The sequence below is a fragment of the Adiantum capillus-veneris genome, chromosome 2, assembly GCF_014529385.1.
Source record: "Adiantum capillus-veneris isolate H3 chromosome 2, ASM1452938v2, whole genome shotgun sequence".
Taxonomy (NCBI): domain Eukaryota; kingdom Viridiplantae; phylum Streptophyta; class Polypodiopsida; order Polypodiales; family Pteridaceae; genus Adiantum; species Adiantum capillus-veneris.
The window spans coordinates 143964190-143990000 of NC_140932.1; the positions used below are offsets into that span (position 1 = coordinate 143964190).

The window sequence follows — 25811 nt, forward strand, 5'->3', positions numbered from 1 at the left end:
CTAATTGTCATGCCAAAACGTGTCAAGAGGTTCATTTTAGGTCAAAGTCTTTACAACAGCCTCAATTATTTTATTTACAATGACTCATATTCTACTCTATAATTGGACGGTTGAGGATCGCTCCAATATACCCCATTGATAAAATTCACAATTAATTTCAAAATTTCAAACTCTTCATTCGAAATGTAAGATTTATGATTGTGATATATCTTTCGCCAACTGAATATCACAACCACAAACATTGACATAATAAATATCAACCATATTTAGTTCTTGTAGGACTCTCATCAATTTTATTTCGCTCAATATTTGTGACACTTTGCATAGTGAAATGCTTAATGGTCCACAATTTCCATACCACCCATCAGCATATGAATACACCCAATGATGCCACCAACACCATGTACCATATCCTTGATAAATGTACTCTTCTTTAACTTTCAAATATATAATCATCCTTATATGTATTGGGAGAATAGCCAATACATCATGACCCATGTTAACCTACATTAGCAAATCTCTCTCTCTCTCTCTCTCTCTCTCTCTCTCTCTCTCTCTCTCACACACACACACACACACACACACACACACACACACACACATTAACCCATGTAGTAGATAAAAACCCACTTCAATAAGCCAACAATAACTAAAAAAATATGGTACTTAGCATGCATAGACAATGGATCAAAGTGTTCGATCATCTAGAGAAGTTCAACCTACGACACACTCTACTTGGAACTCTCAAGATCCAAGGTCCAACACGTTGAACACTGCGACCGAGGCATCGAGGTGATTCACCCAAAAAATAGATTCTAAACATCCATTCATTCACTCAATAGGGACCATATGAAAAGTTGCAATTGAGAGGCGGTTGCATACCTAACTCTCGTATAGTGATTCGCATATCATCTATATCAAACTCTATGTGATAATAACCTACAACACTTCTGAAATATCGTGCTTCGTATAATGCCAAGACAGAATGTTTGCAATAATATTGAAGCCTGCAATGAAAATAACAACCAACCATTCAAACATAAAAAGTAACAACACATTTAACATCATATGGATTCAAGTTCAAGCTATACGCACCAAAGGATCTCAAAATCCTTGATAATACGAAAAATATCCTCAGCATGTGCAGGACCCCTCCACAATGGAGAATCTAGAAAAAATGTAACACGTGTAAACATACAAAATAAAGGCCACAAAGTTCTCGTTCATGGTAAAAGTAAGTAACAAAGATAAGATTTTACATTTACATACCTCTAATATAAGTAGGTACATCATTGAGAGTGTACGAAACCATGATGTATCGTACCATTCTTTATCTGCTCTAACAGCACAGATTTAAGAGGAATAAAGATGAAATAGAATAAAGAAGACTTTGACGATCATGCTATAGAGAACCATGTCCTTTTTTCTTTTGTTTTAGTGAAGGATTTGTGAGAGAGAGAGAGAGAGAGAGAGAGAGAGAGAGAGAGAGAGAGAGAGAGAGAGGAATGAAAGCAATTCAAAAGACTTTGAAATTTCACAACTTCACAAAGAGACAATACAAAACAGTTATTCAAAGTGTAGCCTTCGAGAGACCACATTAGGGATTCTATAAGTTCAAGGACTTATGTTGTATACATTTTGCAAGATACAGGGTGGTGTTTCTCAATTTGAGTAAATATCCTCAATTGATATGGTGTAGTACGTGCTCCAGGAATCCCCACCTGTTGTGCATTGACTGGCCTCTCGTCACTCACAAACCAAATATTAACTTGAATTTGACGATGCTCGTGGTCAGAAGAAAAGGCAACATGGTAGTATCCAAGAACTTCCATAGACATATCTCTATCTAAGTATAGCATTTCATAAACACCTACAATGATAAACCCTCGATGGGAGTGATCTCTGCAAAGGCATCCATGAATTATGTAGAGCAATAAAAGCTTAAAACTACCAATATACCATATATAAGAAATAAAAACTCTTACAATATAATATGAGTTGTATCAAATAAGATCACCAAAAACATAGCAGGAACTCTTCCTCTCCATTGCGGTGGATCTTCAACAGAGTAAGTCAATGTATAAACCAATCTTCTTAAGAAAATAATAGGTCAAGTTAATAAACTAATTCAAAAAATAAGATAAATACCTCGAATGAATTCTGTGATGTGACCCACTACATAGGAGGCACTGCGTCGAGGATCCATCTGTGGGCAATACTTTGATCTAAGAGATATAAATAAAAGTTAACATAAAGTGTGTCTGACTTTAAGTGAGAGCTAGAATGTCAATTTGAACTTATTGTTATGAGCTTGCTAGTTGTAATACTTCCTTGAATACAATGTTTGGAGTGTAGTAACACTCCACTTGAGTGTTTTCAGTATTGACAACAATCCTCATAGAAGCTGCACTTCGTACATATCACATTGCAACATACAACTGTCCATGAGAGAAGATCGATGATGCAAGATATAGACAGACCAAGAATTCCAAGTGTTTGCCCTTGTGCTTTGTTGATAGTCATCCCAAAAGCAAGCCTGATTGGAAACTGACGACGCTTCATTTGAAATGGAAGCCCTTGATGGTTTCCAATAATAAAGTCAATCCTTGGAAGAAAAACTCTCTCTCCAATATTTGATCCTGTAACTATCTTTGCCTCAATTACCTTATGATGAAATTGCTTGCATATCAATCTGGTTCCGTTGCATAATCCACGTCTTGAATCCAAATTTCGTAGCAACATGATAGGAGCATTTTTTTTCAATACTAAAGCATGAGGTGAAAAACCACCACCAAGAGTAAGGCTATTTAGATAATCAATTGCGTACAAATGTGTGTTTTTCTCTAACAGACAAATTGAATTTGCACTCAGATACTCTTTGCAATCTCCATGCATTCTTTGCAATGCATAGTCATTAATTAAATCCACCTCTTTATTCCGCGGAGCAAGTATTGCTCGATCTCTGAAAAAAGTTGCATGATCTTGCACATGACACAAATCTCTTTATATTTCCTTTATATTGCAAGTTGCTTCAAAGTGAAGCTCCAAAGGTATCTTAAACCTAGAATGAGCAGTTCTTCCATTACTCAAAAGCAAAGCTGCAATACCCGAGGATGCACATGCATGAGCAACTCTACAACTTCCTCGCGCACACGAAAGAAGTGCATTATATAAGTAAGCTTTTCTTGAGCCACCAGGACCATCTAGGAAAAATACCTTCCCTGAATGTGTGTCAATAGCTTGTAGCACTTGGTGGTGGTAAGCATCTCGCTGATCCTCATTTAAGGAAGTCTTCATACAATCTGCTATACTACATTGTTCATCAACGTTGAACATTGTTTCTTCAGTCATAACACCATTTTCACTTAAGGATACCATTGTTGAGTCTATTGCAGGCAACATATAATCACAAAGCCTCTTGCCATGTTGTTGCAAAAAGCATTCTATATGAAATAAAGTTTGGATTTTTGCCACATAAAATCCCATGCTTGCATCTGAAATACACATCATTAGGGCATAAACATAGTCCTCACAAAATTCGCTACAAAACCTGTCCCAAGGAGCAGCCGAATGAAGTGGCTCACAAAAGACTAATATGATTGCAAACAGTTGTCTCAACTGCATTCCATTTTGAAAAAAAGATGCCTCTTGGAGGAAAAGTGACCATTCTTCATCATCTTGCAATAATCCTCTAGTTATACATGCCTCCTTGTATGTATCATAAATGTGATCATCATACATCCGCAAGTCTTCAAAAGATTTACATCCCTTGCAAATATTGAGAAGCATTCAGAGGTAATAAACCTCACCAGCAGTAGGGACAATATTATACATTCTTCCAATAGAAACACCCTGTTGTCGTGGAGACCATGCCTTTCGACTTTTATTCCATATCCAACCATTTGGAAAGTCAGTATATGTGAAGCTATTTGCTTCTGGTAGTTTTGATTTGCAACAAACCATTCTGTCAAGGTAGTTTTTTTATTTTGCTCATTATCCAGCAAATGTGATACATCATCACTATCTTGAAATGTAACCATATTCTGCAATGGAAGGTGTACTTGCAATCGTTGAATAGCTGGCCTTTCACTGTGCATGTCGAAGCCAAATATTCTCCACATATCCTCAGATGCAGAAACATAACGTGCATTGAGATAACTCTTGATCTCATCAGTAGCTCTTTTACAATCTTGAAGAACAATAGTGGCTCGATCATGTCCCTTGTAGACATACTTATAAAGATATTTCACGGCAGTCACAGTTGAGCAGATCTCCACATTAATATGGATTGGTATAAGAGAGGGCTATAAGGTACAACCCAACGATTATCTAAATTGTACTTTTTTGACGGAACAAACCTTCCATCATCTCGTCTCATTCATATACACAGGATATCCACTTTCTTTTACATTTGTAAATGTAGAAAATGTTCGTGGAAGCTTGAATATACACTTTCCATCAACCATACATGGAGAACTTGGGTTCAACGGACCACATGGCCCATGAACATTACAACGATCCACTACATCAAATAATTTTAGAAACACAATCTTGTCAGGGAGCTCTGCAGAAACCAACTTGTCATAGTGTAATGTATCTATGGGTTTATATTCGGATGCAAGTATCAACAATATATGAGCATGAGGAAGACCTATCTTCTGAAACTCAATCACTGAAACATGTCAATCACCTCCCCAAATACGACTTTCTTGATAAGTAAATGCATCATATCTTGGAACTTCTAATAAAACACTCGTATAGTCAGATCAGGATGATCAATAGCACTTGTCCAGGTAGTAATGCATCATCTATTTCCTTCCATCGTGGATTACATGTGAATGTGATGAAGAGATCCGGTTTACCCCTACTACGAACAATTGCCATTGCATCTTGAAATAGTTGGCACATATATCTTGGACCTCCAACAAAAGATGAAGGCAAAACAATTCTACGACCAACATTTTGACCTTCAGCCCTCTCTAAGCCATCTTTAGCCTCAACCATGTCAACCAATCCTTGGTACACTTCACCACAAAGTGTTTTTTGGTTATTTCACATCCACAAAAGCCGTGACTCCTCTAGAGTACTATAAGCATCCACAACATACTGTTGTAATAGCCTACCCCCTTGAAGAAGACACTCCACGATATCATCTCTTATTTGTAAGCGAAAGACATAATATCGTTTTTGACTCATTTTTTTTCCATCGTTAGTCTGTAAATAAAGATGTCACCCATCCTCTCCACTTGGAAATAATTGAAACATACAATAAGGACATGTAAGCTCGATGCATGTTGGAGATTCTTTTCAAGCCTCCGTGTCGAAAATTCAGTACAATGTCGCGACAACCAATATTTCTATCATCCCCTTGTCTTGGCATAATTGCAGCAACCTCCGAACCCCTTGGAGAAAGATATTGCCAACCATCACAACGATGCTCCACAATAACCATCCTCATATTGTGTACACTAACATCTCCAGACAAAGAAGCAGTAGATCGTAGAGCATTTGCATAGGGATTTACTCTATGCATCATCAATTGTAAACACTTTAGAATACTACGATCTAAATTTGAAACATGATGTAATCTATTGCTCAACTCATGTTCGGTATCAAAAATATATAATTGTGCAAAGCGTGGAACTTCATTTTGTCCTTCAACAGGCGCTAAAGAACCAATGCTATGATAGACAGAGCCATGAACCTTAAAAGTGTATACACCTCTCCCACCATAATTAATAGTCTCATTGATATGGGCACCAAGAGACATAAATCCCAATGCATTATTATATCCCCGAATGTTTTGTAAGAACTGTTTGTTGTGGTTGAGCTCATTAAATCTTTCAATTCATTTGGTGGCTCGTTCAAAGGAAGTAATCGAACTCTTTCATCGGAGCAGAAATATTTACCCACAAATGTTTGGATAGTCTTTCCTTCATCCTTCCATGCCTTTGCTCCACATTTGGAGCAAACAAAATCTAAGCTTCCTAAGTTGTGCAACACACACTTTTTGGATAGAATTGGTGCCATAGACTTGTGATGTAAAAGAAGAGACGTTGGATATTCAAAGCAATGGACAAACAATGCTTTTCTACTTTAGAATAGTTTCCCTCTACTATGTTCATGGCTTCAGAGTTTTCTTCATGTACATCATGCATGCTCTGCCTTTCATTGCACTCCAATAAAGTTCTAATAGTACTTTGTAGTGAATGCCTTGTTCTCTCTCGTGCTATTTGCCGCCTCGCCTTTCGAGAATCATCACACAGTCGACTACATCGTGCATGACCAAGTGATAATATACGTGGTCCAGATGCCATCTATGAAATCAAGTGCAAATAGATCTCATATTATAAATATAATATACTTGCTATAATTTTGATCAATCACTAAAAGGACATTCTTATGCATAATAGAAAATCAATATAAAAAGGAACATCTAATTATATCGTCTAAACTAAATACATTTGACACATTGATAGTGACTCAATTAAAAAGTACAGTTTCATGAAGATACAACATAACATTACATATTTCTACCATTAGTAGGACTAAATACATTGGACACTGTTGATAGTGATTCAATTAAAAAGTACAGTTTGATGAAGATACAACATAACATTACATATTTCTACCATTAATAGGATTAGTAGAATCAGGTCATTGAGAAACTTGACGCTGCTTTGGTCGAATTAATCTAGCCAAAGCACTTAATTTATTTGAGGTAGCTTGGATATCTGAAAGTCTTGAACCTTGAACCTTTGTCAAAGCACCGAGCTTGTTGACAATACTTCTCAATCCTGGCATGATTTGTCGTAGATTATTGTCTTGCATTTGTCCTTTTGATTCACGTTGACTCCGCGAAGCCTCTTTTCGAAGATTCTCAATAAATGCCAATATCATCTTTTGAGAATCCTAAACTTTGGAAAGTTTCTCTCACATGTATGCCTCACTCTCTGTCTCTGGAAGTTTTATGCTTTTGTCTCTTCTTGCAATTTCCATAGTATCCCACTTTCAATCTCCAATGCAGAGCTTAAAGTTTCAACCACATTCGAGACATTGGTTTGCATTGTCTCCATCCAATTGCAAGAGGCTTTGATCTCTAGCAAGGTTTCAATAATTTGCTTCTTAGAATTCCACTCGACATTTTGAGCTGCTCTCTTTGCCGCACGCACATTTCGAATACGAAGAGATGAAAGTATCTCCCGTTCATTAGCAGATGCACTATTCCTCCCGACATTTTGAGCTGCTCTCTTTGCTGCACGCACATTGCGAATAGTAGTAAGAGATGACAATATCTCCTCTTCACCCGCTAATGCACTTCCAGCTATCCCAGAAGATATCAAGTCGTTGGTTGCAATAGCCAATGGAATGGCACAACTAATCTCCATTTTATTGTACACAAAAAACTACAGTGGTTGCAAAGAGAAATGTGACAACCAAATAGAAGGTTTGAATGCTTGTAAATTAAAAAATAACCCTCGTAGAATATTCACTTTTTAAGTGCTTGCTATTTTAGGATCAAAAAAGTATATCATCTCTATCTAGATGTGAAAAAAAACAAAGGATTGCATGAGAAGTGGAAAACAAACCAAAATGCTCATGAATCACTTTTGTTCAGTAGATAAAAGTTTTGCTCAATACATGATCAACCCCATTTACATTTGAAAATAGGAAAAGAGCATTTAGCACTGGACGCTTAAAAATAGGCTCCTTATGATTCTCTATCTTATCACGTCCTACAATGCTCTTTAGCGCATTAATTTTGCTATAAACTTCAGATATAGAACAACAACCTAATTCAGAATCAAGGTAGAGGGCATTTGAGTATTCCATCTTTATTTGAATTTGCAAAAGGTGTAGGTTGCAAAACCATTGACTGGGATCATTCTGGATTTTGAGAAACACCTGGTGAAAGGGTGTCCCATCTCGAGTCATGGAAGTGCGGTCGTAGGTTCTCCAAGCTTCTTCTATAGTAACACTCGGAAAGAAACCTTGAACAATGCTTTGAAAGAAGTCATCTTTGTTTTCCAGAGAGTAGTGAATCATTATATGATCCACTACTATCTCCATCGCTTCCAATATATGACCAAAGCATTCAACAGATACCCTAGGTGCCATAAAGTTCCTTAAAAAAAAAAAGAGACATTGTAAGTGTAGTTGCTCTAGGATTTCATCCACAAAACTTGACTTTACAATATGTCTCTTTAAATAAGTATATTTCTAGGTCTATTTCCCATCCCTCTCTCTCTCTCACTCTCACTCTATATCTAAAATTTATAGGGTTCGGAAGCAGTATTGGATCTTTCAATCACACATGTTATTCTCTCTATCCAACCCTTTTTGAAATCTATAATGATTTCATATGATCTTCTATCCATGTGGTCACCTTTTGGTGATCAAACTATGGATTATTTTGAACTGTAATGCATATGTAATTGCATCAGGAGAGAAGCCCTCAGTTCGTATCATATGGAAAACAGATCAGTCCTTGCCTCTTTGGGACATCATCTCGGCATAATGTATAGAATAATCAAGTGTTTTATCTTATTATTAAGAATAAGATGTTGATTATCCAAATTTCCTCTTGAATTTCATACATCAGGGCACTTATATTATCCTTGGGATCTTTTGAAGCTATTCGTATGAGAGTGACAAACTAGTTATGTTAATTATCACTGGAATTGCAAAGATAGATTTGGAGGGCCTATCATTAGATAGATCTTTCAATACTTCCATAGACAGGACCCTAAAAACCTCTTCCTTATTAGGGTGAAGACAAAGATCCCATCTTGGTTCAGTATTATGGCTCTCTTGGGATTGCCTTTTGAGTATCATGCCTTGATTTCCAAGACTACACATGAATCTCTAAGGTCTATTGGAATTGCTCTAGGCATTTACATCAAGCCCGAGATCTTTGGAAACCCTCTCTATGACATTAAAATCTACATCTTTGGATGGAATTGTTACTCACATTTAACTCTCCCTATGTCTCTCCCTCCCTCTCTCTCTCTTATCTTTAATCTAGTATTGGGGCACATGGATGTACTCCTTTGAGCACATTACCATTACTCATTTCATTGTTGTCTCTCTCTTTATCTCACTCGCCTATAATTTTATTCACTTTGGTCTTTTTCTTCTCTCTGAGCACATTACCATTACTCATTTCATTGTTGTCTCTCTCTTTATCTCACTCATCTATAATTTATTCACTTTGGTCTTTTTCTTCTCTGTGTGTGTGTGTGTGTGTGTGTGTGTGTGTGTGTGTGTGTGTGTGTGTGTGTGTGTGTGTGTGTGTATGGCTGTGTAGCATGCACGCGTGTATGTGTGTGAGTACCCTTCAAACTCAGTTCATTTTCAACTCTTTGTCTCTCTATGTGTGTTTGTGTGTGTGTTTTCTCCCTCTCTTTGTCTCTCTCTCTCTCTCTCTCTCTCTCTCTCTCTCTCTCTCTCTCTCTCTCTCTCTCTCTCTCTCTCTCTCTCTCTCTGTGCTTAGTTCACGCCTACCACTTTAGGATCCCATAGTACTTTTATCTTATCATTTTGTCATTTTGTCATTTCATTTTGTTGCTCTGACTTTGTTCAACACATTGTAACCCTCTGGTCTCATAGGTCATTTTGGCCTTTTGAAGACATTAATATAACATTTCATTTCCTTTTATTTCTATCTCAGTCAAGCACAGGAGCTATGGAGATCCAGACGGCTATGTAGCTATGGGGCTACATAGCAGAGAGTACAACAGAGGATTTGAGCCATACTCTCATGATATCTAGAGTGCAAATGAGGATGGATTCTAGTAGTAGTAGTAGTAGTATTTTTGTTCTAGTCTTTTAGCACCCAGACATGGTATCAGAATCACAGTTTTGTAACAGTTTGGACTCATAGTGAAGGGGATCGGGGAGCACCACAGACGGAGAGTGAGAGAGAGAGAAGGAGACGCACGACACATAGATATGGGTGGGGAGACTCCAAAAGAGTGAGCAGCCCCCTATACACTTATGCTATGTATAAGGTATACAAGTCAGTGGGCGCCCAGACTCTGAGCGGTCGGGCAAGGCACATACGCCTATACCCCAACAACCTCCCACTTAAAGGCGACTGTGCCTTTAAGCAAGAGAACCTAGTCTAAAGACTACAAAAGGCGAGAGAAAACCGCTCTCAACCGATGCCCACTGGCTGGCTGTGATCATGTGCATCCGGCTGTCCTGCTCCCGTGTAAGTCCATACACCATCAGACGTACCACACACGTACTGCAAGTATGTACGCAATACCTGCATATCTCCCTCGTGCACTATGCCATCATCAGTCAACAAACGACTGACAACCCCAACTACAAATGCTCCCACTGCAGCTGCGATATCCGGTCTCAAGATCAGCATCTCATACATGAGACCACCGAATGCCGATGCAATGCTAGCGGGCCGTGCTAGCTCTACGGAGCATGCATCAACATATATATCCCTGGAAATAGGCATCTCTGACTGACAAGGTGTGTCAGCCACATGCATCTCCTGACTGTCCGCAAAAGACGCATCACCCTGTCGTGCAACCTCAGAGCAAACCAGCTGCTCTAGGTGTTTGCTGGAAGACATATCCTGCACAACTATATCCCCATGCTCACTGTCGAGCATAGAAAGGAATGACTGCATAATCGCTGACATCTCAGCCTCCTCTGCAATCATCCACTGTAAACATGACCACTCAATCTGTTGTGACTCACTAGAGCTCTCATGCTCTAACTCCGTATGCATAGACTCTTGCACAATGTCCTCCTGTCGTGACTCACTAGAGCAAGACCACTCTACCTGTCTATCCTGCATAAAAGTATCTCGCACAACTGACTCTCTGCTTTGCTCAGTCACTAGCAAAGCATGCATATCTGACTCTGTCACCTCTCTGTGTGACTGCTCAAGTCGTGCCTCAACTGTGTGCACAACGAGCTCACTACTCTGCACTCCATGCAAAGTATCCTGCAACCCACAAGCAAAAGAGACTCGCCTGCTCTCTTGCTGTCTACTGGCTGCATGATCAAAGAGACAACACTGTCTCTCACGTGATCCACATGCAATGGGTAACCTGTACAACTCCTAGCACCTCTCGCAATCACTAGCGAACCCAAATGCATCACAAAATCTCGCTCTCGTAGCGAAATCTGACATCCACTATCCCGTAACTGTCTGACTGAGATCAAATCCCGTCTCAGATCTGGCACATAACGCACATGATGCAGGGTAAATCTCATACCACTGGGCAAGAACAAACATACGTCTCCTGTATCCTCAATGTCATACACAGCACCATCAGCCATGTGCACACAACCAAGTCTCCCACTAGAAAACGTGCTAAACCACTCACGATGCGACGTGACATGGAAAGTAGCATCTGAATCTAGTAACCAATGTGAAGACAATGTGCAATCTGATATGCAATCCGTAGACATAAGATCATCTGAAGACAAGCTAGATGTAAATGTGACATCGCCGTCACAATCATACTCAGTAACCACCGTACTGATCTCACTAGCATCTGTCATGCCCAAATCTGCATCACGCATCTGTCGCCTCCGTTGTCTCAAACGCCTGAAACATCGACGCCTAATGTGCCCTCTATGTCCACAATGCCAACATGTCAAGTCTCTATGCCGTCGAGACTTGCGTGTGGGACCAATCTCTCCCATGGACATAGAAGTGGGACTAGACTCCCCTGTAGACATGGATGCCGCGTACATAGCATGTAAACTCTGCCATAAAGCATGAGTTGTAGTCTCCCTCGAGACCTGCCAGTAAACAGACTCAACCAGATGCAAACAAATCGTAGACATGGCTAACTCATCAAGATCCTGCCAATCATCATCACGCATAGAATTGGGCTTCGCCGATAAACCATGCAAGGGTTTATCCTGCCCCAAATCTGCCAATGGACCAAGCATGTGTTCCTTCCAAGCAACAAAATCTACACCATCAAACTGTGTCAGACCATAACGTTGGAAGTCAAATGAAAAATCAGCCATAATGCTCGCAAAAGAGCAACCAACAATGAGTAGCAAATGTCAACCAAATCAGCCCTAAACTGGCTCGAATCGCATCAACAAAAGTCTGCAAATACGGCTGTAAATCAGTCCCAAAACAGCCCCAAAATTCAGCTCTTAAACAACTGCATAAACAAGTCACAAACGTGTCCCATATCAGCCTACAATTGAGTCATACATGGACACCTGCAAAGAGGAAACAATGGCTGAAAATTCAGCGCCCAAATAAGCCCTCAAACCTGCTTGTAAACTTGTAAACCTGTAGCTGAAACCTGCTGAAAAACCTCAAGCCATTAGTGCTCGAATCCGACTACCTAGCTCGTAGCCACACAAGCATACATCACAACATTCACTCCTATGAGTGTGCCAAGATAACTATACGCCTGTCAAACCCGTGAGCTAATCACCAAGCCCACACTGTGCGGTATCGATGCATACACACGCACAAATCTCCCACCTGCAGAGAACAATGCACGTAAATGCTGAGTGCAACCAGCAATCTCTACCTAGATCGCATAAATGATGCGCATAAAACTCCTGGGAAAATTTCGCCAGAGTTTCGTCAGTAAAACGGCCACAAAACAAGTAACCAAAGCGCATCAAACCGTACTCCAAATGCATGCACCAAATCTCCACACTTTGCACACATCATTGCAAACACCTGCAAATCTAGTACACAAATATCTGCTCTACCTGTGACTGCCAAAAAACATGCTCGAGGCATACATTGCCGAGCTCAAAATGCAATCACATTAGTCTCCCTGAGCATCAAACCACATAAGGCATACATCGTATCCTCCCGCCTGTGAGGAAACTTGCAGCAAATGTCACTCTCACATCTGAGAGCAAACCATGTGTGGAATCCTCGACACACAATAAACAATTGCTGCTGCAGAAAATTCAGCGTTCAAAATTTTAAAATTCTGATATGACGAGCGCGTCCGGAGCGTGCCAAAACCCCAAGGTAGACTCCTGGATCACATGTATCTGAGTCCGGGTGTGAAAGCTATGCCAAAAACCTCCGTTTCGACCCAAAAACACAACATAAACTGCCAAAAGAGGGCTGAAAAATGCAGCTCCTCAACCGTAGCTCGAATGAGATTTCTGATGGCTCGAATGGCTTCGAAAGGGGGGTAAAACGCCGGGACGCCTGATGGAAACGCTCTCAGAAAGCTGAATTTACCGATGCCGAAGTCGAAACCCTGTTTGCACTCTTGAAAGTGCGCGCGCGCGGACGCGATTTCGGGAATGAAACTGGCTCTCCGCTGTCGTCGTGACTGTGCACACACGCGCTCCCTCCGCACCTATCCCTCCGCACCTACGCTCTGATACCAATTGAAGGGGATCGGGGAGCACCACAGACGGATTGTGAGAGAGAGAGAGAAGGAGATGCACGACACATAGATATGGGTGGGGAGACTCCAAAAGAGTGAGCAGCCCCCTATACACTTATGCTATGTATAAGGTATACAAGTCAGTGGGCGCCCAGACTCTGGGCGGTCGGGCAAGGCACAGACGCCTATACCCCAACACATAGTTGATTTTGGCCTTTGGAAGACGTTAATATAACATCTCATTTCATTCAACTTCATTCTCTCTCTCTCTCTCTATCTATCTTCACATTTTTTGTAACAGTTTGGTCTCATAGGTTATTTTGGCCTTTTGACCTAATTTACCTAAGTTTAGGTCAAAATATTCACAATTTTGTAACAAATTGGTCTCAAAGGTCATTTTGGCCTTTGAAGACATTAATATAACATTTTATTTTTCTCTCGGTCAAGCACAGGAGCTATGGAGATCCAGATGGCTATGTAGCTATGGGGCTACATAGTAGAGATTACAACAGAGGATTTGAGCCATACTCTCTCGATATCTAGAGTGCAAATGAGGATGGATTCTAGTAGTAGTAGTAGTAGTATTTTTGTTCTAGTCTTTTAGCACCCAGACATGGTATCTGAATCACAGTTTTGTAACAGTTTGGACTCATGGTTGATTTTAGCCTTTTGAAGACGTTAATATAACATCTCATTTCATTCGACTTCGTTCTCTCTCTCTCTCTCTATCTATCTTCACATTTTTTGTAACAGTTTGGTCTCATAGGTTATTGTGGCCTTTTGACCTAATTTACCTGAGTTTAGGTCAAAACATTCACAATTTTGTAACAGATTGGTCTCATAGATCATTTTGGCCTTTTGAAAACATTAATATAACATTTCATTTCATTTCTTTTCTTTCTCTCTATCTTCACAATTATGTAACAGTTTGGTCTCATAGGACTTTTAGCCTTTTGAAGACATTAATATCATTTCTTTTCTTTCTCTCTATCTTGTATTTTTATGGATTATGGATTATTTTAATTTACCATTTGGGTCACTTGACAACTCTCTCTCTCTCTCTCTCTCTCTCTCTCTCTCTCTCTCTCTCTCTCTCTCTTTGGTCTCATAGGTCATTTTGGCCTTTTAAAGACGTTAATATAACATTTTTGAGCCATACTCTCTCTCGATATCTAGAGTGCAAATGAGGATGGATTCTAGTAGTAGTAGTAGTAGTATTTTTGTTCTAGTCTTTTAGCACCCATACATGGTATCAGATTCACAATTTTGTAACAGTTTGGACTCATAGTTGATTTTGGCCTTTTGAAGACGTTAATATAACATCTCATTTCATTCGACTTCATTCTCTCTCTCTCTCTCTCTCTCTCTCTCTCTCTCTCTCTCTCATCTCAAGAAGAAAAGTCACTTGAGGAGCATGCAAGTCCACCCAACAAATAGGGACACATGATCTATGAGACCAACTCACGCTTGCGAATAAGCTTTTGGAATTGTAACGGGTATCCATGGAATGCGGGAATTGGCATTGATGAGCTTACCAATGACTCCGATGTGATACTTCTTGTCGAAACATGGGAGCATGATGCGCAACGAATTCTTGGATTTGACAAATACGATGTACATTCTTTGATGTGGGCCAAAAATGCAAAGCAACGAAGAGGCCGAGGAGGCGTAGCATGTATGACCAAAAAGGGTTTGAAAGATGTTTCCATTGTCAAAGAAGATAAGTATAAACGCTACTTATGGCTGAAAATCAGCCCACCAAATGGTCAAGTCATATTTGTGGCCGGCTGCTACATTCCTCACTATGACTCCAACTTTTATGCTCGCTTGAATATGGATAGAGATCAGCCCTTTGTTGAACTAGAGGAAGACATTGCTCATTACAAGGATCAAGGTGAAGTCATTGTTTTTGGAGACATGAATGCTCGCACAAATATGTTACAACACGACACACAACAAGTCGACATGCCGCATGTATCAAGAAGAGTGGATGACTCATACATGTATAATCGAAGTTCTAATGATGCAAAAGAAGTGGATCACTATGGAAAGTCACTTCTACATATGTGCAATAGTACCGGAATGCTCATTGCAAATGGTGTATCTCTATGGCAAGGCACCAATGACTTTACATGTAGAAAGCACAATGGTGCTAGCGTGATTGACTATATGTTGTTCTCAGAAGCCACTCTAGAATGCATACAAAGCTTTACACTTGGTGAATGGAATCCGGAATCGGATCATAGGATGTTATGTATTGACCTCAAGTGTGGTAAACGGCCCGATCATGTAGCCTCCAATCATGATGTGAATCATTTGTACCTACGTCTAGACTTCAAACGAGCACTTATATATGCTGATATGGTGGACCAAATGTTAAGCATGATAGAGCATCAAGGGAGCCCAACATTAGAATGCAAGTGGAAATTTTTCAAAGAAGTAATTTTCTCTTGTGCGAAGGAATGCTTTTCGGTGAAACACATGTCTTGCAAAAGGTCTAAGAAGGGTAGCACCAAGAAGAAATGGTTTGACATGGAATGTAGTCAAGCCCGAAAACACTTGCTAAGATTGGATGCAATCAAAGACAAGGAAGTTTACTTGGAATGTTCACACACATACAAAGCACTTGTTCAAAAGAAGAGGAGAAGGTGGGAAGTCGAAAAACAACTTCTTTTAGCACAAGAGAAAGCACATGCATGTGGCAAGTTTTGGCAAAATCTAAAAGGCAAGCGCGTTGAGAGCTTTGGTGACTTGACTCTTGAGGATATGTATATGCATTGTAAGAACCTCTATGAGCAACCCAATGTTGATAAGATGGAGGGTTGTAGCTCCCTTCCATTTATGTCTCCCTTCTTTACCATTAAAGATGTATGCCGCGCGCTTGAGAAACTTGCTACTCGCAAGGCAGGTGACCTTCCAGGTGTCAAGGCTGAAATGATTAAATGGACAAGCAAGAAAACACGATATTGGATATGCGATATGTTTAACCTTGCACTTCAGTATGGCATGCCTCATGATTGGAGTGCAAATTGGATCAAACCTTTGCACAAAGGAGGAGATGTAAACAATGTGAACAACTATCGCACTATAATGGTTGGTTCTTTGATGGCAAAGTTATTTGGATGTATCATGGAGATGAAGATAAGTGAATGGGCTGAAAAGAATGGCAAACGTGCGCTTGGCCAAGCAGGTTTTCGAAAGCATCATAGCACTATTGATCACCTTGTCACTCTTCGAGTTCTTATGGAAGCGTCTCGATTGAAAGGAAAAAAGTTGTATTGTTGCTTTGTGGATTTCAAGAAAGCTTTTGACATGGTACCGCGAGGAAATCTTTGGAGACGTATGCAAAGCCTTCAAGTGCCGAGAGAATTTATGCATGCAGTCTTTCGCATCTACCAAAAAGTGATATGTCGATTACGTATGGGAGATGGAATTTCAGAATTTTTTGCAAGCACTATTGGTGTCAAACAAGGATGCCCACTTTCCCCAACCCTCTTTGGGCTACTCATTGATGAATTGGAATACATGGTTCTTGATTTTATGCAGCAAGAAGGCATAGAAGAGGTTAAGATTGGAAATGCGGTGATCATGCTTTTGCTTTATGCCGATGATGTAGTGCTCTTGGCACATACCTTAGAAGATGCACAAAAGCTTATGAGTGTCTTGGAACGCTTTTGCCTACATAGCGGGCTGATCGTGAATGGATCCAAAACCAAGGTTATGCTTGTAAAGACCCTCAATGACGAAAATCCATGCATTGTATACAACAATGAGAAACTTGAAGTGGTAGATCACTTCAAGTACCTTGGCCTTGAGGTTCCATCCAATCATAAATGGAAGGATTGTGCAATGCGTCGCTTGGAAGCCGGAAAGAGGGCTTATTATGCATTTGAGAACATGTGCAATGCAGGAGAGATCAAGTGTTGGGCTCTCAAAAAGTACCTCTTTGACACATTGGTGACACCGGTGCTTCTTTATGGAGTGGAGGTGTGGGGTGAAAGCATCGGGAAGTCTACTTGGAAAGAGTTTGAGAATGTCCAAAAGCGTTTTCTCACCAACTTTCTCCAAGTCAAGACACAAACACCCTACATGCTCTTACTTCTTGAGTCCGGATCGCTTCCCATTGAGGTCTTGGGCATGGAAAGGGTTGTGGAGTACATGCGTAAGACACAACGTAGCCCTTTGCATCGACTTCCTAAAATCGCATATGAAGCAAGTCAAAAGGTTCAAAAGACATGCAAGAGCAAAATACTAAGTTCGGGGTGGATGCTTGATATCAAGAAATGGTTTGGAAGATGGGATGCATGTCACTTGGTCAAGGATGTGTCGATCGACTCCCAAGTTAATGAGGCCTTCTTACAACGCCAATGTATCATGGCTTGGGAGAAATCCGGAGGTTCTCGCTTCAGCCATTACACCACACACGTTGCCCCAAACTACAAATCTCTCTTCTTCTCGGAACGAGGTAACCGAACCCATTCCTACATCCTTGAGCCCATCCCGTTGAGTGCGATCCGCACCATTGCCTCCATTCGTCTTAGCTCCCATTCTCTACGCTGCGAGACAGGACGTTGGGGCACTGGCGAGGAGTGTCATCGACTTTGCACCTTATGCCCTCGTCAAATGCGAGAGAGTGAGTACCACACACTACTTGAGTGCTCAGCTTTTGACCACATTAGGTCCTCTTTTCCCCATATATTCAGCCATGAGCTCTCCCTACATACCTTCCTCTCCCAACCACGATGTGGACTCTCTATTGCGACGCTCATTTCAGCCATTTTTGAGCATCGAGAGTCACTTATGAACTCCACTCACACCACGTGACATGTTCATTTGGTCCCATAGGTCATATTTGACCTCCCAGGACGATAATAGAACTATCTATCTATCTCTCTCTCTCTCTCTCTCTCTCTCTCTCTCTCTCTCTCTCTCTCTCTCTCTCTCTATCTATCTTCACATTTTTTGTAACAATTTGGTCTCATAGGTTATTTTGGCCTTTTGACCTAATTTACCTAAGTTTAGGTCAAAACATTCACAATTTTGTAACAAATTGGTCTCATAGATCATTTTGGCCTTTGAAAACATTAGTATAACATTTCATTTCATTTCATTTCTTTCTCTCTATCTTCACAATTATGTAACAGTTTGGTCTCATACATTTCCGGTCACTTGACAACTCTCTCTCTCTCTCTCATAGGTCATTTTGGCCTTTTAAAGACGTTAATATAACATTTATAAGCCATACTCTCTCGATATCTAGAGTGCAAATGAGGATGGATTCTAGTAGTAGTAGTAGTAGTATTTTTGTTCTAGTCTTTTAGCACCCAGACATGGTATCTATTCACAGATTTGTAACAGTTTGGACTCATAGTTGATTTTGGCCTTTTGAAGACGTTAATATAACATCTCATTTCATTCGACTTCGTTCTCTCTCTCTCTCTCTCTCTCTCTCTCTCTCTCTCTCTCTCTCTCTCTCTCTCTCTCTCTCTCTCTCTCTCTCTCTATCTTTCTTCACATTTTTTGTAACAGTTTGGTCTCATAGGTTATTTTGGCCTTTTGACCTAATTTACCTAAGTTTAAGTCAAAACATTCACAATTTTGTAACAAATTGGTCTCATAGATCATTTTGGCCTTTTAAAAACATTAGTATAGCATTTCATTTCATTTCATTTCTCTCTTTATCTTCACAATTATGTAACAATTTGGTCTCATAGGACTTTTAACCTTTTGAAGACGTTACTATCATTTCTTTTCTTTCTCTCTATCTTGTATTTTTATGGATTATGGATTATTTTAATTTACCATTTCGGTCACTTGACAACTCTCTCTCTCTCTCTCTCTCTCTCTCTCTCTCTCTCTCTCTCTCTCTCTCTCTCTCTCTCTCTCAAATAATAAACAAATCAAATAATTAAATTGAAATAAAAATTAGCCAAGACGTTTTACCTGGTTGCGCTACCTGGTTGAACTGCCTCACCACAACACGACTCCACTCTCCTTGGCTTGCACACTTGCTGCCTACAATAAACATATAGATTTTTAAGTTACATTCAGACGATGCTTAGGTGGAGAGAGAGAGAGAGAGAGAGAGAGAGAGAGAGAGAGAGTTTTGTTGCCGTGTCGAGTCATGGCAGCGCGAGGAACGGCTCACTGCACCCTAATCCCTTGGCGGAAGTTCCCGCCATGCAGCGTGAGGAGACGTCGGCTGTTGTTTCCGGCATGCAGCCTCTCAGAGAGAGAGAGAGAGAGAGAGAGAGAGAGAGAGAGAGAGAGAGAGAGAGAGAGAGAGAGAGAGAGAGAGAGAGAGAGAGAGAGAGAGAGAGAGAGAGAGAGAGAGAGAGAGAGAGAGAGAGAGAGAGAGAGAGAGAGAGCTCTGCCATATTGGATGTGTCTCTCTAAAACACACACACACACACACACACATGGAGTCGTCCACTCTCTGCCATATTGGATATGTCTCTCTAAAACACACACACACACATGGAGTCATCCAGTGGTGAAGAATACAAGGGCGGGTGCACCATAATACATTGCCATGCAAATGGCCATGGCGCTATGGATCATGTTTACCATGTGCTAAGCCTGGCTCAGAGGCGGGTTTACCATGGAGGTGGCGACTCTCTGTAGCCTGCCCATGGCTCTGAAGGCAGTGGCGAAGCTCGACGTGCCCAACATGATCCCCCAAAAAGAATTGGACAGAGTCTCAGCAACAAGCTCTTCTTGCTCGCTGGAAGTACAAAGATCGTGTCTCTCTCTCTCTCTCTCTCTCTCTCTCTCTCTCTCTCTCTCTCTCTCTCTCTCTCTCTCTCTCTCTCTCTCTCTCTCTCTCTCTCTCTCTCTCTCTCTCTCTCACACACACACACACACACACACACACACAGAGTACCCTCATGTACATTCTTTGGTGAACGTAGGAGACACATACGAATATGCACACTGACAACAATCGCAGAGCCTAGGACTTCACAGTGGGGGTCAATGAATGACTGCACACAGTCCATGTCCACTGTCAAGCAAGCTTTCACACCAGCGTTCAACAACCGACCTTAGCAGCGAGTCTTGCCATAAATCCATCTAGCTTGGGTCTGGCAGGCCTAGGGCGACGAGAATGGACTCTGCTTGGAGCAGGCAAGCAAGCTTTCACACCAGCGTTCAACAACCGACCTTAGCAGCGAGTCTTGCCATAAATCCATCTAGCTTGGATCTGGCAGGCCTGGGGCGACGGGAATGGACTCTACTTGGGGTAGGTAGGTGCGTGATCTTGTCATTTCAGCTTATTATCCAGCTGATAGCCAAGCATTTGCGCCAATGGAGAGATGAAGATGAAGCAGCATGCGAGAACAGGAGAGACACTGCCATGTGGACGGTGGCGTCAAAGGGGGGGGGGGGGGGGGGGGAGGTAGTAGGAGACGCAAGTAAGCTTGGAGGGGGGGAGGGGGGGGGGAGGGGAGAGAGACAGACCTTCGAGCTCCTCTGCGTCTTCTTCTTCCTCTATGTGTGTGTGTGTGTGTAAGTGAGCAAGGAATATGAGGTGAGGTACCGAGGTTCGAGGTTCCCTGCTGTACTTCAATGTGTACTTGAAAGCATTGCAGAGCCAGAGCCGCCACCAACGCAATTGAAAGGTCTGTAGAACCGCCATCCAACGCCAAGTGATATGCAAATTATTATTTTTTTGTCCTTTGTCAAAGCACGTAGAAAGTGACATGTGGAGAAGGAAACCCTCCGCCATAATACGTTAGTAGATAGTAGATTGGAGGGAAAAGGTCCGTGAGAGAGAGGAGAGAGAGAGAGTCAAAAAGGTTTGATCTTTACTTCGTTAGCGTAGTGGGCAATTCGTAATCCCTGGCCTTCAAAGGGGCTCACTTTTTCAAATTTTGTCCTCTAGTGTGGTTTCGGTTCATCCTCCAACCCCTTGACGTAGAGCCCAATTGCAACTTGTTTTCCCTTTTTACTTCGTTAGCGTAGCAGCCTCGTCTAGATTCTCGAGCTCTCAAGCCTCCACGTGGCAACAATTTCGTAACAGCTCCTCCGTTATTTTTAACAGCTCCTCTCGCTTTCTTATCACCAATTGTTTGTAGCTGGTAGCATCGTTTCAAATTAGGGGTCCTCTAATTGATTTTGTCTTGCGGATCTGTGTGTTGTGTAATTCACACTTTCTGTGAGCCAAATTGGTAATCATTGATCTGTGATTTCCCTAAGCGCTAAATTTTACCTGATCTGCTGCTATTCCCAATGTCTTGACTCCAAATCATTTGTGCGATTATTTTCCTTCTGCAGGATTGATGGAGAATATATATCTTTCTGGAGTCTAAATGACAATAATCGGCGCTCTCCCACTGAGATGCAGGAGGATCAAAGTTGGAAAGTAGCAACTACCAAGCTTGCTTTTGCGGATCAGATGAGGCTAAAGTTTGATAGGTCTAGATCTGATGTGAAGGTTGTGGCCCCTCATGAGAAGAACATTAAGCAAGCAAAGGGACGATCCAAGGGCAGAGCTAAAGACATGCTGAAGGGGGAAGGTTTCAACCAAAAGTTTTCTGATGGGGATTTGAGATATGGAGATTTGGGTCAGAAGCTTGGAGCAGGTAACATGTCAACATCATAGATTGTTGGCAGTGCAGATAAACGATTCAAGTCTCTTCCTCCTGCTGAACACTTCCTAGACACGAAACATTGGGTGGCTACATATTTGTTTGCAACAATGATACCATGGCTGAGGACTTGAAGCGGCAATTATTTGGTATGATTAATGGCTCTTCTATGTGCGTGGATGTTGGTGATTGCTATGTTTCACACATATCATGTGGCCGTCATGGCTTGTGAAAAACATGTAGTCCTTCTCAGTGGAAAAATTCATGAAGCTGTTCTCAGCTATTGATCTTCTACGATACACTTTCAGCTACTTGAGATTTACATAGTGCATGCATGTAGCTTTGCTGGAAGTTCTTAATGTGCATTATTTTGATTTTCAGTTGGCTTTTACAGGTTTGCCCCAAAGGTATCGTGATTCTGTGCGTGCCATTCAACCCAGATTGCCCTTGTTTTTGTATAATTATACCACTCATCAGCTCCATGGTGTTTATGAGGTATTTGTGTGAATTTGGGGTGTGAATTGTCTGCTGTTGGGCTTGGCAATGCCTTGGTCGATATGTATGCTAGATGTCGTGTGCTTGAGAAAGTACAAAAAGTGCTTGAGGAGCGTCTTGCCCAAAATTCCACCTCTTTGAATGCACTTATTGCAAGATGTGCGCAACAAGAGCAGTGCCAAAAAGCTCTAGGCTGTTTTCAGCGGATGCAAAGCATTGGAATGCACCAATAGCAAGATGCGCACAACAGGAGCATTGTTGGAATTAGGGTTGCAGAGAAACACACATAGCTTGGAGAAGACGAAGGAAGCTCAAGGCACACAATAGAGAGTGTGTTACTTAGTGTGCAATGGAAAGATAGATAGCCCTAGAGTGATGGGCGTTATACAATGCACGGGGAAAAAACCTCCTAAAGAGGAAAAAAATGCCCCGGGTGTCCTACTGTGTTCACACACATCACTACCACATGTATATGGTAACAAATCCCCCCTGGAGTGATGCGGTGAACGAGAGCTGGCACATGAGTAAAGGGAAGTGCCGTGCCCTGAGGACAGGATCAGTCCACAAAGGGGAGTAAGCCCAAAGCTTTGTGGAAAGCTTCAAGCTTCTCACGAGACAATGCCTTTGTGAAAAGATCTGCAAGGTTGTCCTGTGTTGGCACATAAGCCAAGCTGATCTCTCTTGCTGAGAGCCTCTCCCTGACATAGTGGTAATGCACCTCAATGTGCTTTGTGCGAGAATGAAAAACTGGGTTCCTCGCAACTGCCAATGCGCTCTGACTGTCAGTATAGATAGTGTTTGCAGTGTCCTGTCCAACACCCAAATCAGCCATAAGGCATCTGAGCCATACACACTCAACCGTAGCTGTGAAGACTGCCCTGTACTCAGCCTCACAACTCGAAGTGGCCACAGTAGGTTGCTTCTTGCTCAACCATGATATACATGAACTGCCAAGCATGAAACAAAAACCACGTGTGGACACTCGTGTGTCAAAACAACCAGCCCAATCTGAGTCCGAAAAAGCATGTAAGTCTGGCGGCAATGATCCCCCCTTGGGATAAAACAAGCCAAGATGTAAAGTGCCACTAAGGTAGCGGAAAATCTTCTTGACAGCCTGCCAATGCTTAGACCCTGGGCTATGCATAAATCTGCTGACCTGTGAGACTGCAAACTGAATATCCGGCCTCGTGTTGCATACATAAATGAGGCAGCCAACAACAGTTTGGTAAAGAGTGACATGAGCAGGATTGCCAGCATCATGTAGACTCAACTTTAAACTTGTTTCCATGGGAGTGGCAATAGATTTGCAATCCTCAAGTCCAAACTTACATAGCAATGTCTCTATGTAACTTTTCTGACAGAAGGCAATACCACCATCACACTGCTTAAACTGTATACCCAAGTAATGATGCAACAGCCCCAAATCTTTCATCTTGAAAGTAGCATTCAAATCAGCCTTAAATTCAGCAATATGTCTCTCATTTGGTCCAGTGATCAGCAAATCATCAACATAAAGAACCACAATGAGAAGTACATCACCCTCACGCTTTACATACAATGTGCTTTCTGTTGGACTGTTACGAAAGCCTCGTTTAACCAAATGAGTGTCAGCTTTCTCATACCAAGCACGAGGAGATTGCTTCAACCCATACAAAGCCTTCTTACATCTGCAAACTTTGTCCTCTTGTCCTTTTATGACAAAATCGCGAGGCTGCGTTACATAAACTTCCTCAAATATGTCACCATTCAAGAAAGCAGTAACAATGTTTGATTGATGTACATCCCAACCAAAATGAGCTGCCAATGCACATAGAAAACGTACAGTAGTCATATGACAAGTGGGAGAAAAAGTCTCTTCATAATATATGCCTTTTTGCTGTGCATAACCTTTTGCAACAAGTCGATCCTTATGGCGATCGATCTCACCATCCGGCTTGCGTTTCAACTTGTAAACCCACTTTGTACCAATGGCCTTTTTGCCAGGAGGCAAATCACATAAAGTCCATGTGTCATTTTCTATAAGTTCATCATATTCTGATTGCATGGCAGCCATCCAATTTTCTGATTCTGTGCTTCACCAAAAGACAGAGGCTCCTCAACATCATGTAAGCTAGACACAACCAAAGCATAACAATCTGATGCATAAGATGCATGGTGAGAGCCTGAACGAGTACGACTAGACAAAGGTGCATCCAATTTACTGTCACGCAAAGTGTGCACAAGCCATTTTGGCATACCTCTAGCCTGCTCATTTTTAGCCCTTTCCTCATCAAGTACATCATGTACATCTGCATCAGTAATAGGCTCATCTAAAACATTTCCAGAAACCCCCATAGGCTGTACATTTGCCTCATTGGAACTTACATTTGTATTTCCACCACTGAAAAGAGGCAACAAAGTGTCATAAATGTCCTGTGAGCTTACATTACAATCTCTAGTACATGACAGCAAGGGCTGAACAGAATCTTCCACAAACACTACATCCCACGAAACCAGAATACGTTTGGTTTGCGAATGATACTGTAACATTTAATGGCCTAAAAACTTGTGTGTAGCGGAAATTAGCATGAACATAGTGGGCATTTCATTAGAATAGATTCCTAATGAGAATTACAAGAGTGCTTGGGTGGAGAGAGCAACAAAAAGCATAACACCTAGTTAGATAGCATGAACAATACTTTCAAAGAGAGAGAAATTAAGCTATTGACAACAATTGAGGACCGGATTTGCATGGAGGCGGTCCCCCCTCCAAAAGGCTTTGTATTATGGTTTCTCCCATCAAGAGAGACATTGTACAATACAATTCTTTGTGTTTCTTCAAGACTAGCTAGTGCAATGAAGATGAAAGCTTCATGCACTAAGCAAAACACTTAACAAACACAACATCAATTATCCCCGTTCTCAGACCCAAGACCTCACACACCTTCGAAGATGGTGAGAGCTAGCAGGGTATGAGAGTAGATTGAGAGGAGGAAGGAGTATCTTACGAGAAAGATGTACATCTCCTCACATAATCACTCATATTAGCATAGCTTAGCTTAGTAATTAGCTTGGTAGAGGAGATGAGCATGCATTGAAGCTTGGCTCTTGGTTGGATTTGCATCCACATGCCAAGAGTGTGTCGATGTAGGCTTCTATCTCACAAGCTTGGAGTAGGTGATGAGCTCTCCATTAAAGCTTGGGAAGAGATAGTCTTCTCTTTCTTCACACATGAGATTGTGTGAGTGTGTGTGTGATAATGCCTTTCAAAAATCAGCCCCCCCTCTCTCTTGGGCAAGCCCTCTTGCTATTTGCTCTTGCTCTACCCTCATTGGACCTCCCCAAGTCAAGCTAATGACAATTAAGCAGCATAAGTGATAGCCTTCTG

General features: G+C 41.4%; 1 pseudogene; it reads left to right on the forward strand.

The window, feature by feature from the left end:
• Positions 1-21625: 21625 nt before the first annotated feature.
• LOC147463786 (uncharacterized) lies at positions 21626-22456 on the forward strand (annotated as a pseudogene).
• The last annotated feature ends 3355 nt before the right edge of the window (positions 22457-25811 follow it).